We start from the raw sequence: 11,666 nt of genomic DNA on the forward strand, positions 1-11,666 counted from the left end.
ACCAAATGGGGCAGCTCCTGGTAATTCAGCCCACTGTCAGGAACTTTCCAGAAGCTCCACCCAATGACTTCCACTCTCATTTTACTGGCCACCCCTATCTGCAAAGGAGAATGGGAAATGTAGATTTGAAACTTGCAACACTACTACTCCCAACAAACTTTTTACAAAACAAATAATGGGAAGGGTCAAAATAAATGGATTTTAAAAAGGCCAGGAAAATACTAACAGAGAGAAAGCAAGTAGAACAATACCACTATCATGTAAAATGGAGCTCAAAGCAAAAAGCTTTCTCAGGGACAAATATGACTATTCCTATACGTAAAAGACACAAGCTTAAAGGGTTGGTGCCCAATATAGTTTCATAATATGTGAAACAAAAACCTGATAGAAGTTCAGAAAAAATTGACAAGTTCATAGTCAGAGTGAAAGAGATTTGCTATATTTCTCTCAGGAACTGATAGACCAAGGAAACAACAAAATAAATAATAATATAGAGGCTCTGAATAACGCAAGTTAGGAGCTTGACCTAAGAGGTGCACAGTGTGCATAACTGCATCTGACAATCAGATAACACAGATTTTCTTCTCAAATGTATATGAAACAGTATCCAAGACTGACTATATATTTGGTCGCAAAGAAAATCTCAAGTTCAAAGGCAGAAACCATATTTATTGAATACAAAGCACTAAAATAAGACATTAGTAACTAAAGGAAAGCCCCCAATACTGAAAATAATGATTAATAAAATAAATTGCAAAAAGCCCAGAATAGTTGAAAATATCAATATTTAAAAATGCACAAATTCATGGAGATAGTGATCAGGAGAAAAGAAGGTGAAAAAACAAATAAATATAATAAGAAACAGGACAGGGTGTAAACTTCAGATGCAGAGTCCGTTTTTCTAAAACATGTAAGAGAATACTATGTATAGGCCGGGCGCAGTGGGGGCTGAGGCAGGCGGATCATCTAAGGTCAGGAGTTAGAGACCAGCCTGGGCAACATGGAGAAACCCCATCTCTACTAAAAATACAAAAATTAGCCAGGCATGGTGGCACATGCCTGTAATCCCAGCTACTCAGGAGGCTGAGACAGAAGAATCACTTGAACCCAGGAGGCGGAGGTTGCAGTGAGCCGAAATTGTGCTACTGCACTCCAGCGTGGGTGACAGAGCAAGACTCTGTCTCACACACACAAAAAGAATACTATATATAGTTTTACGTGAATAAATTAGAAAATACAGATAAAATAGAAAATTTTCTAGAAAAATACAAATTGTAATAATTGGTCAAGAAGTAGAAAATCAGAATAAACCAATAACCGTAGAAGAAATGTAAAGATAGTCAAAGATTTATGCTTCAATATTGCATCAGGCCCAGGTGGTTATATGGTTAAATTCTGCTAAATCTGAATTGAAATAGGTAATTCTCATATTGTACAAATCCTTCTCTGCATTGGAAAAGATGGAAAGCATCCAAACCCATTTTGTGAGGCTAACTATAACTCTGATACCAAAATTGGAATAAGATTGCACAGTAAAAGCACTGTGTAGATCAATTTTCCTCCTGAACAAAAACACAAAGACACCTCATATCCATGAGGGCATTACAAGGATCCTTTATCATGTCAAAGTACAGGTTCCCTCCAAGAATGCAAAGATAAATCAATATTAACAGTTATTAATGTAATTCACTTCATTACTGGTTAAAGGGGAAACATAATATATTATCTCAACTGATGTAGGAAAAGCATTTGATAAAATTCAGCATCTATTCTCAGCATCCTTGCCAACTTTCTGTAATGGACTCAGCCTGATCAATGCGAGACAAGAAAGAAATACAGAGTATAAATGTTGGACGAGAAAAGACTATAATTATTCAGATATGTTGTGCTCATTTTCTAAAGAATCTAAAAGAAGCACCTGACAAATCTTTAATGTTCATATGAGATGTTTTCACAAGCTCTACCTTTCCAGCAATGACCAATTAACCAATATACTATTTTTAAAAACCTCGTAATCCTCAGAGCAACACAAACTATAAAATCATTTGAACTTAAAAGGCATAAAAATGCATAAGACTGATATAAAGAAAAATATAAAAACTCACTACAGGACATAAAAGTAGTCTGAATAAATGATAAGATATATCATGTTCTTGGATAGAAGGACTCAACTTTGAAAGACATGTGTTCTTCTGAAAGTAATCTATAACTTTAATGCAATCCCAATAATAATCCCCAAAGGATTTCAATAGAACCTGGGAGGCAAATCTTAAATCAATTTGGAAGAGAAATGTACAAGATTGGCAAAAAATCTTAAAAGAAAGAAACTACTAGATATCAAAACTTATAAAGCAATAGTTAAAACAGTAGAGTATTGAAGCAAGAATCAACATATTAATTGATAGCACAACAGAAATTCCAGAAACACACCCATGAAAATTTGGCTACTTAGAATTCATTCATTCATTCATCCATCCATTCAGTTGACAAATCATCATGTGCCAGACATTATTTTAGGGGTGAGGAAAACAAAGCCTCTGCCCTCACGGAAGCATGGAGCTTACTTTCTACGTGATGAACTTGGCATTTCAAATAATCAGGGGAAGGATGGTGTTGGGACAATTGGCTATTCATGTAAGGAAAACAAAATAATAGATCCTAACTATATATCATAGAAAAGACATATTCCTGAGTGAATAATAAAAGTTTAAACATAAAAAACAAAACTGTAAAAAGAAAACTATACAAGCAAATTTATAAAAACAAGACTAGAGGATAAAGAAGATGTTATTAAGTAAGGCACAAAATGCACACACCATAAAAGAAAAGCCTGATACATTTGAGGACATAACTGTGAAAAATATAACTTCTGTAGGACAATAAGTGTGCCATTAACTAAGTTAAAAATATGACTGTGGGACCGGGCACGGTGGCTCACGCCTGTAATCCCAACACTTTGGGAGGCCGAGGTGGGTGGATCATGAGGTCAGGAGATCGAGACCATCCTGGCTAACACGGTGAAATCCTGTCTCTACTAAAAATACAAAAAATTAGCCGGGTGTGGTGGCGGGCACCTGTAGTCCTAGCTACTCGGGAGGCCGAGGCAGGAGAATGGTGTGAACTCAGGAGGCGGAGCTTGCAGTGAGCCAAGATCGCACCACTGTACTCAAGCCTGGGCGACAGAGTGAGACTCCATCTCAAAAACAAAACAAAACAAAACAAAAACAAACAAAAAAGCACAAAACACAGTGGAGGAAGCATCTACAACATACATAACAGACAAAGGGTTACTATCAAGCATATAAAAAGAACTGCATGTCCATAGGGAAATCAGCAAAGAGTATGAAAGAGCAGTTTACAGAAGAGGCCATTGAATGGTCTGTAATAGTAAAATGATATTCAACCTGACAGCACTAGTAATCTGGGAAGTGCAAATGATAAGGAAGTATCTGCCATTTTTGCCCATTTGTTTTGGCTAGGGTGGGGGGACATGGGAACTCTTGCCACTTGGTACAGGCTTTTTTGGAGGGAAAGTTGCCGGAATCTACTTTTAAAATGCCTGTACCCTTTGAACCCAGTAAATGCCACTTCTGGGGATCTCTGGGCAAGACTGCTCATTGTCTCCCTGACCCAAGGGCTATTATTCCTGGGTGCTAGGCTGCTCAGCTAGACAAGATTATCCCAGCATCCCTTGGGGTGAGTGTGGTGCCCACTCCCCACTTGAGCTCCTCCTCAAGTGGAGCTGCTATAGCAGGGTCCCTGAACCACTGTGCACCCACAAATTGTTTGTTAGTGGTGGGTCCATGACCAGCGTTAATTTTTAAACAAATCTATAAATTTGGAAAGGAAAAAGGAGACTTTACTTCTTTTTAAGGGTTACAGCTTGCAAGGTGGTCATCCCACAGGCTGGGAAGTGTGCCTCTGGCCAAGACAAGAGACAGGCACTTCGAAGGAGGAGGGGTTGGGCTAGGATCTTAGTGCTGGACAGGTTAGCTAAACATACATATTCAACAGGTTACAGGAATAGCTATGAATATTCATAAAGGGGGTCCTGACACACGTGTACTGAACAAACATGCATGTAACATATGACCCATGTTCACTTTGGGGTGGAGACTTAACATTTAAATGTATTACAGTTAGGTCTTATACATCCAAAGGTCTTTTCAGGACATGAAGTCACTCAAGCATGAAATCTCTGTAAACTGGCAAGAATCAGCATGTGGCTGCTGGTCTTATCAGGAGAAACTTACTGAAATCAATCTCTTGTCCCATCAAAGCTGTAGTTACGTCTGGTGGAACAGGGGTTCAGTTAGTCCATGTCTGAAGCTGGCTGAGCTGCAATTATTTATAATCTTGCTTATTTCAAGGCCAGTGCTTGTTTAGCTGCTGGAGAAAAAGAAAAAGCTTGTGGCAGTGAGAGCACAGTTCATTCTGTAAGTGTAGGGGTGTGGGACTTAACCCTTGCATGGCATGGCCTTAGGTCATGTTTATAATTTCGCATCTAATTGTCATCAAGAGTCTGTTGTGTCAGTCTTATGATCTCTATTTTAACACCAATGCAGGTTAGTTGTTGTGATTAATCTCCAAAAGGGAGGGAGTACAATGAGGCATGTCTGACCTCCTGTCTCATTATGGCTGTGAACTCAGTTTTAAGGTTTTCTAATGTCTCCCTGGCCAAGAGGGGGTTTGTTCAGTCAGCTGGGGGCTTAGGACTTTATTTTTAGTTTACATTGGGTTAGTACAGATATTAAGGCTTTTATAGTAACAGAATATCACCATGGCATCTTTATTGTAAGTTAAAAAAATTTCACTCTACAATTGAATGACATAAACTGGCCTTTCACCATAGAGTTTGAGAAGTGCTGTCCTAGAGAAGAGAGGAAAAAGGCAACGTGAGGAGCTGGGGTTTCTGAGTGACTGTGTGGAGCAGAGAGCTGCCCCATCAACCAGGACTACATGGCTCAGACTTCCATGAGAAATGATCCTCAATTTTCTCTAAGCTACTGCTTTATTGCAGGTCTCTTTGTTGAAGCAATCTAGTGTCACTCTACCTAACTCAGCATCTCTTGTACAGCTCACACCTGTGCACAAGAGCTCTGAGCAAGGCTCTTTCAGCATTGTTTTTATTAGCAAAACCCTGGAAAATACCTGAATGTTTACCAAGAAGGGGAAGGGTCAAATAAACCTCACTATGCTCATGCTATGAAATACTGAGCTGTAGTTAACAACACTCTCCCAACATTCTCCCATGCTTAGTTATGTGAAGAAAGTTTCATGACAAGCAGACGGCATGATAAACTGTCTATTGTGTGTGTACATATATGCAGGTAAATAGGCAGAAAAACATCAGGACAGATCCTTTCAGAAAGGGGAGTGTGACTGGGAGGGGCCAGATAGTGACTAAATGGGGTTTTTATTTTATTCATATTTGTTTAATATTTTAAAATGAGATTATGTTCACGTTTTGTTTGTGTAATTAAAAATGAATATAAAATAGACAATATTCATATTTTTTTTTCGAGACACAGTCTCATTCTATCACTCGGGATGGAGTGCAGTGGTGCAATCACAGCTCACTGCAACCTCTGCCTCTCAGGCTCAAGAGATCCTCCCACCTCAGTCCATAGCTGGGACTATGGGTGCATGCCATCACACCCAGCTATTTTTTTTTTTTTTTTTGTATTTTTGGTAGAGACGGGGTTTTGTCATGTTGCCCAGGCTGGTCTCCAACTTTTGCGCTCAACTGATCTGCCCACCTCAGCCTCCCAAAGTGTTAGTGTTATAGGAGCGAGCCCCTGTGCCTGACCTGTTCATACATTTTTAATAACAACACAGAACAGAATAAAAAATCTCACTTGATGATTTGGCACACCAGCGTTTGTAGCATTGAATAAAGGAACTTTAAGAATGGAATTTAGTTTTTACTTGTTTGACTCCATTTAAGTCATAAGTGTCTTCAGAATGGGGAATTCTCATCTTGCAAGAAAAAAAAGGAGAACCTCCAGGAGGAAAAACTCCAAAGCTGTGTACAATTGTGTCTTTGATAAATTGTCTCTAATCCCCCCAAAATAAAGAATATAAAAATATAAAGAAAAAAATAAAGCACTGGAGAAAAATGTGGTTCTCAAACATGTTTTAAAAAACTTATTTATTTATTTATTTATTTATTTATTTATTTATTTTTGAGACAGTATGTCACTCTGTCTCTCAGGCTGGAGTGCAGTCAAACACATTTTTATCTCAACTACACAAACTTCAAGCCAGACTTTACAGAATGCTTTAGGAAAACACTTGCTGAAAAGTTTAAAGGAAATCTTGTGACTATGACCACTATAGATGCTGGCAGTTTTCTGTAGTTAAGGGCAAAGAATTTTTGAGATTTGACCCAACTGTTAATCCTAGGAGCCAGGTTCCTTCTGGAAAACATGCCACTGAAGTCTTTCTTCTGGAATCCAGTTGGCTGCTCCAGGAGCATCAGGTGTCATCCTGTGGCCAGCAGGAAGTGGGTAAGAGCCCAATACAGGGACCCCAGGAGTCTGCTTTGGGCACCAGAGGGCCAGCTCTGAAAGTGAGGATGAAGATGGATCATTGCATTATAGTAACAGTTAGGTTTGGAGATTTTAATACTCTGTTTTCACGCTGCTGATAAAGACATACCCAAGACTGGGCAATTTACAAAGGGAGGAGGTTTAATGGACTTACAGTTCCACCTGGCTAGGGAGGCCTCACAACCATGGTGCAAGGTGAAAGGCATGTCTCACATGGCAGCAGACAAGAGAAGAGAGCTTGTGCAGGGAAACGTCCCTTTAAAAACTATCAGATCTTGTGAGACTTATTCGCTATCATGAGAACAGCACAGGAAAGACCTGCCCCTATGGTAATTGAATAATTACCTCCTGCTGAGTCCCTGCCACAACATGTGGGAATTCAAGATGAGATTTGGGTGGGGACACAGCCAAACCATAGCATTCTGCCCTGTCACCTCCCAAATCTCATGCCCTCACATTTCAAAAAAAAATCATGCCTTCCCAACAGTCCCCCAAAGTCTTAACTCATTTCAGCATTAACTCAAAAGTCCACAGGCCAAAGTCTCATTTGAGACAAGGCAATTGCCTTCCACTTATAAGCCTGTAAAATCAAAAGCAAATTAGTTACTTGCTAGATACAATAGGGGTACAGGCATTAAGTAAATACAGCTGTTCCAAATGAAAGAAATTGGCCCAAACAAAGGGGCTACAGGCCCCACGCAAGCCTGAAATCCAACAGGGCAGTCAAATCTTAAAACTCCAAAATGATCTCCTTTGACTCCATGTCTCATGTCCAGGTCATGCTGATGCAAGAGGTGGGCTCCCACGGACTTGGGCAGCTCCACTCCTGTGGCTTTGCAGGATACAGTTTCTCTCCTGGCTGCTTTCACAGGCTGGTGTTGAGTGTCTGCAGCTTTTCCAGGTGCACAGTGCAACCCATCAGTGGATCTACCATTCTGGGGTCTGGAGGATGGTGGCCCTCTTCTCACAGCTCCACTAGGTGGTGCCCCAGTAGAGACTCTGTATGGGGGCTCTGACCCCACAATTTCCCTTCCATACTGCCTAGCAGAGTTCTCCATGAGGGCCCCACCCATGCAGCAAACTTCTGTCTGGGTATCCAGGCGTTTCCATACATCCTCTGAAATCTAGGTGGAGGTTCCCAAACCTCAACTTTTTTTTTTTTTTAGATAGTGTCTTGCTCTGTCACCCAGCCTGGAGTGCAGTGACATTATTTTGGCTCATTGCAACCTGCACCTTCTGGGTTCAAGTGATTCTCCAACCTCAGCCTCCTGAGTAGCTGGGATTACAAGCGTGCACCACCATGTCCAGCTAATTTTTATAGTTTTAGTAGAAACAGGGTTTCTCCATGTTGGCCAGGTTGGTCTCGAACTCCTGACCTCAAGTGATCTGCCCACCTTAGCCTTCCAAAGTGTTGGGATTACAGGTGTGAGCCACCATGCCTGACTCCAAACCTCAATTCTTGACTTCTGTGCACTTGCAGGCTCAACACCACATGGAAGCTCTCAGGGCTTGGGGCTTTCACCCTCTGAAGCAATAGCCCGAGCTGTACTTTGGCCCCTTTTAGTCACAGCTGGAGTGGTTGGGGCACAGGGCACCAAGTCCCTAGGATGCACACAGCAGAGGGACCCAGGGCCTGGCTCACAAAACTATTTTTTCCTCCTAGCCCTCCAGGCCTGTGATGAGAAGGGCTGCCACAAAGGTCTCTGAAACACCCTAGAAGAATTTTCCCCATTGTCTTAGTGATTAACATTTGACTTACTGTTACTTATGCAAATTTCTGCAGCCAGCTTGAATTTCTCCTCAGAAAAGGGAATTTTCTTTTCTATCACATTGATAGGCTGCAAATTTTTCTAACTTTTATGCTCTGTTTCCCTTTTAAAACTGAATGCCTTTAAAAGCACCCAAGTCATATCTTGAATGCTTTGCTGCTTAGAAATTTCTTCCACCAGATACCCTAAATAATCTCTCTCAAATTCAAAGTTCCACAAATCTCTAGGGCATGGGAAAATGCTGCCAGTCTCTTTGCTAAAACATAACAAGAGTCACCTTTGCTCCAGTTTCCAACAAGTTCCTCATCTCCATCTGAGACCACCTCAGTCTGGATTTAATTGTCCATATAATTACCAGCATTTTGATCAAAGAAATTCAACAAGTCTCTAGGGAGTTTCAAACTTTCCCACATTTTCCTGTCTTCTTCTGAGTCCTTCAAAATTTGGAATCCAACCTCTGCCTGTTACCCAGTTCCAGTCACTTCCACATCGTTCTGTGCAGGAAATGCATGAGGGGAGAAAAAAGACACACACACAATACTTTTAAGGGTAAACAAACTTTATCCCATGTAAATGGCAAGGCAGATGTAATAAGCAAATGATATAATAATAAGCAAATGATATAATAAACAGATTGATACAATAAGCAAATTACAATGGGAAGGGGAGAAGGGAATATATATATATATATATTTACACTCACCAGATTATGGAGGATTCACCACCAGACTGGGAAGCAACAGTCTGGGCTCCAGAGTCAGAAGCAACAGCCTGGGCTCCAGAGTCAGACACTTCACTCACCAGACCATGGAGGATTCACCATCAGACTGGGAAGCAACAACCTGGGCTCCAGAGTTGGCCACTCATCTGCGGCACAGAATAGGAGAGGTCTCATGAAGCTTTGGTGCAGTCTGGGACCCTAGCTCTTTTTGTAACAAGTTGTTTGGCATAAGGCCCAGTCACGAGGGCCCTTCACGACTGGGCTCAAGGAATATAAAAAGGTCAACTTGTTTTTGCAATTGTCTATCGTTTTTCAATGTATAGGAATAGACTGAAATGGAGGTTTCTCTGAAACAGCAGTGGATGAACATCTCAAGGTGCTCACACAACCTGTTCCGGGACTTGGTGACCATTGTTTGTGTCCATGTTCAATTGAGTTCAAATTTAACATTTAACTTTTCCTCCACACACATTTTCGGGTATCTTATCAGCAGTACCCCACTCTACTGGTGCCAATTTACTGTTTTAGTCTGTTTTCATGCTGCTGATAAAGACATTCCCAAGACTGGGTGATTTACAAAAGAAGGAGGTTTAATGGACTTACAGTTCCACGTGGCTGGGGAGGCCTCACAATCATGGCAGAAGGTGAAAGGCACATCTCACATGGCAGCAAACAAGAGAAAAGAGCTTGTGCAGGGAAATGCGCCTTTTAAAAACCATCAGATCTTGTGAGACTTATTCACTATCCTGAGAACAGCATGGGAAAGACCTGCTCCCATGGTAATTGGATAATTACCTCTCACTGGGTCCCTCCCACAATATGTGGGAATTCAAGATGAGATTTGGGTGGGGACACAGCCAAACCATACCAGAGATAAATTTCAGAATTACTATTGAATCTTGGAAGTTCATTCCCTGATGGTGAAATTTGGGCTTTGGCTTTGGTCATTGGCATTTGTTGCCCTTCCAAAGTGGGCTTGGTGCCCTGAGGCTTCTTGAGGTTCAGGGGCAACGCACCCATCCTCCACCATTTGGCCCCTCCCATTTGGCAGCTCCTGGCCTTGGGGACCTTCTGAGCCATGGTGGAGGCTTCATCCATCCCCATTCTCCAGGCACCTGCCACCCACCTGCCACCTCCAACCAGGAGGTCAGCACCTTTGTGCAGTGGCCACCCAGAGGCCTGGGAGGGACTTGGATCTGGAGGGTCTCCTGCTGTCAGGCCTTGCCTAAGGCTCTGCACCCTCCCTCCAGCCCTCCAGCCCTCCACCTTCCTCAGGTGGGGACCTCCCCATGTCTCTCTCTCCAGGTGTGTAAAGCCTGAGGACACCCTGGGGAGTTGGAGAGTAGAGGGCCCCCTGCTGCCCAGGTCCCCAGGCCCCCCCATCTGCATGCGCTGCAGAATCCTCCAAGTGCACCAGTTCCCCAGCTCTGCATATTTGCCTGCCAGTTCCTTGTCTGCCTCCCTGAGCTGCTCCGCCAGGTTCAGCAGCATCATGGGTAATACCATGGGCTCTGTGGCTGGGGACCCATGGAGCTGGGGCCAGCCCAGTCCTGATGAGTCCTTCCACACCCAGTGGACGATCTGATCCATCATCTCCACCACTTCCATCTGGGGGTGCAGGAGATGAGGTGAGGCCCAGGCTGAGGCTACATTCTGTCCCACCTGTCCCATCCCCAAGGACATGGCCCTGGGTGGGAGAGCCAATTCCTCTCATGAATTCCAAAGACATCTTCATCCAGGGCCCCGGTGTCCAGTGAGGTCAGGAAGATGTGCCCCACTAGGGGGCTCCCAGTCTGGGGGTGCAATCCCTCCCAGGCTATGGGGTCAGGGTCTGGCAGCACAGGGAGCCCGGGGAGTAGGGAGGGGCCTCTTCCCGGTTGGGGGCAGGGTGTAGTTAGTACCCTCTCTGTCTGGGCCTCTGTGGCATCCAGCAGGGGGGTGTTCAAAGGTGAAGGAGACTTCTGTGGGGAAGGGAGACACCTGTAGACACCAATGACAAACAGTTCAATAAGGGGTGGTGGTGCCAGAAGTCCTTGGACTGTAGAGGCCCAGAGGAAACACCTCAGGACTGCAGAATTTGCAATAGGGAAGAAAGGGATGAATAGACTTAAACTTGTGGGAGAAGCTGGCTTGTTGGAGAAGATGTGGCAGAGGACTGGGATGGACAGAGAACTAGCAGTACAGTATCCCGGGAGTGATGTAGACCAGCCAGCTCATAGCACCTGAGGTGCCGGCCCCACCCACCTTTGAAAGTGCTGAGGTGACAGGCTGACCTTTCAGTAAAGAACTCTCTGTAGCACGGTGGGGCCTGCTGGGCTTGGGTGAGGACCACCCCACTGGAGCTGCCTTTCTTCCCCAGAGGTCGACAGGTGCAGAGTGGAACATGGACTGGGCCCAGAAAGGCAAGGCAAGGCAAGGCAAGGCAAAGAGGCAGGGATGCCAAAGAGGCTGATGGAGCAGGGCTGGGGCAGGGATGGAGAGGTGCCAGAGAGTAATGTATTAATAAAATCCCATAGCATCTGAGGAGGGAGTGGGGGGATTTATCCACTAATGTTGTATATGCATTTGGCTTGGTAGTTGTTGTGTAACCCACCTCCACTCAAGTGCACAAATCCTACCTAGGAG

The sequence above is a fragment of the Chlorocebus sabaeus genome, chromosome X, assembly GCF_047675955.1.
Source record: "Chlorocebus sabaeus isolate Y175 chromosome X, mChlSab1.0.hap1, whole genome shotgun sequence".
In the NCBI taxonomy this organism is placed as follows: domain Eukaryota; kingdom Metazoa; phylum Chordata; class Mammalia; order Primates; family Cercopithecidae; genus Chlorocebus; species Chlorocebus sabaeus.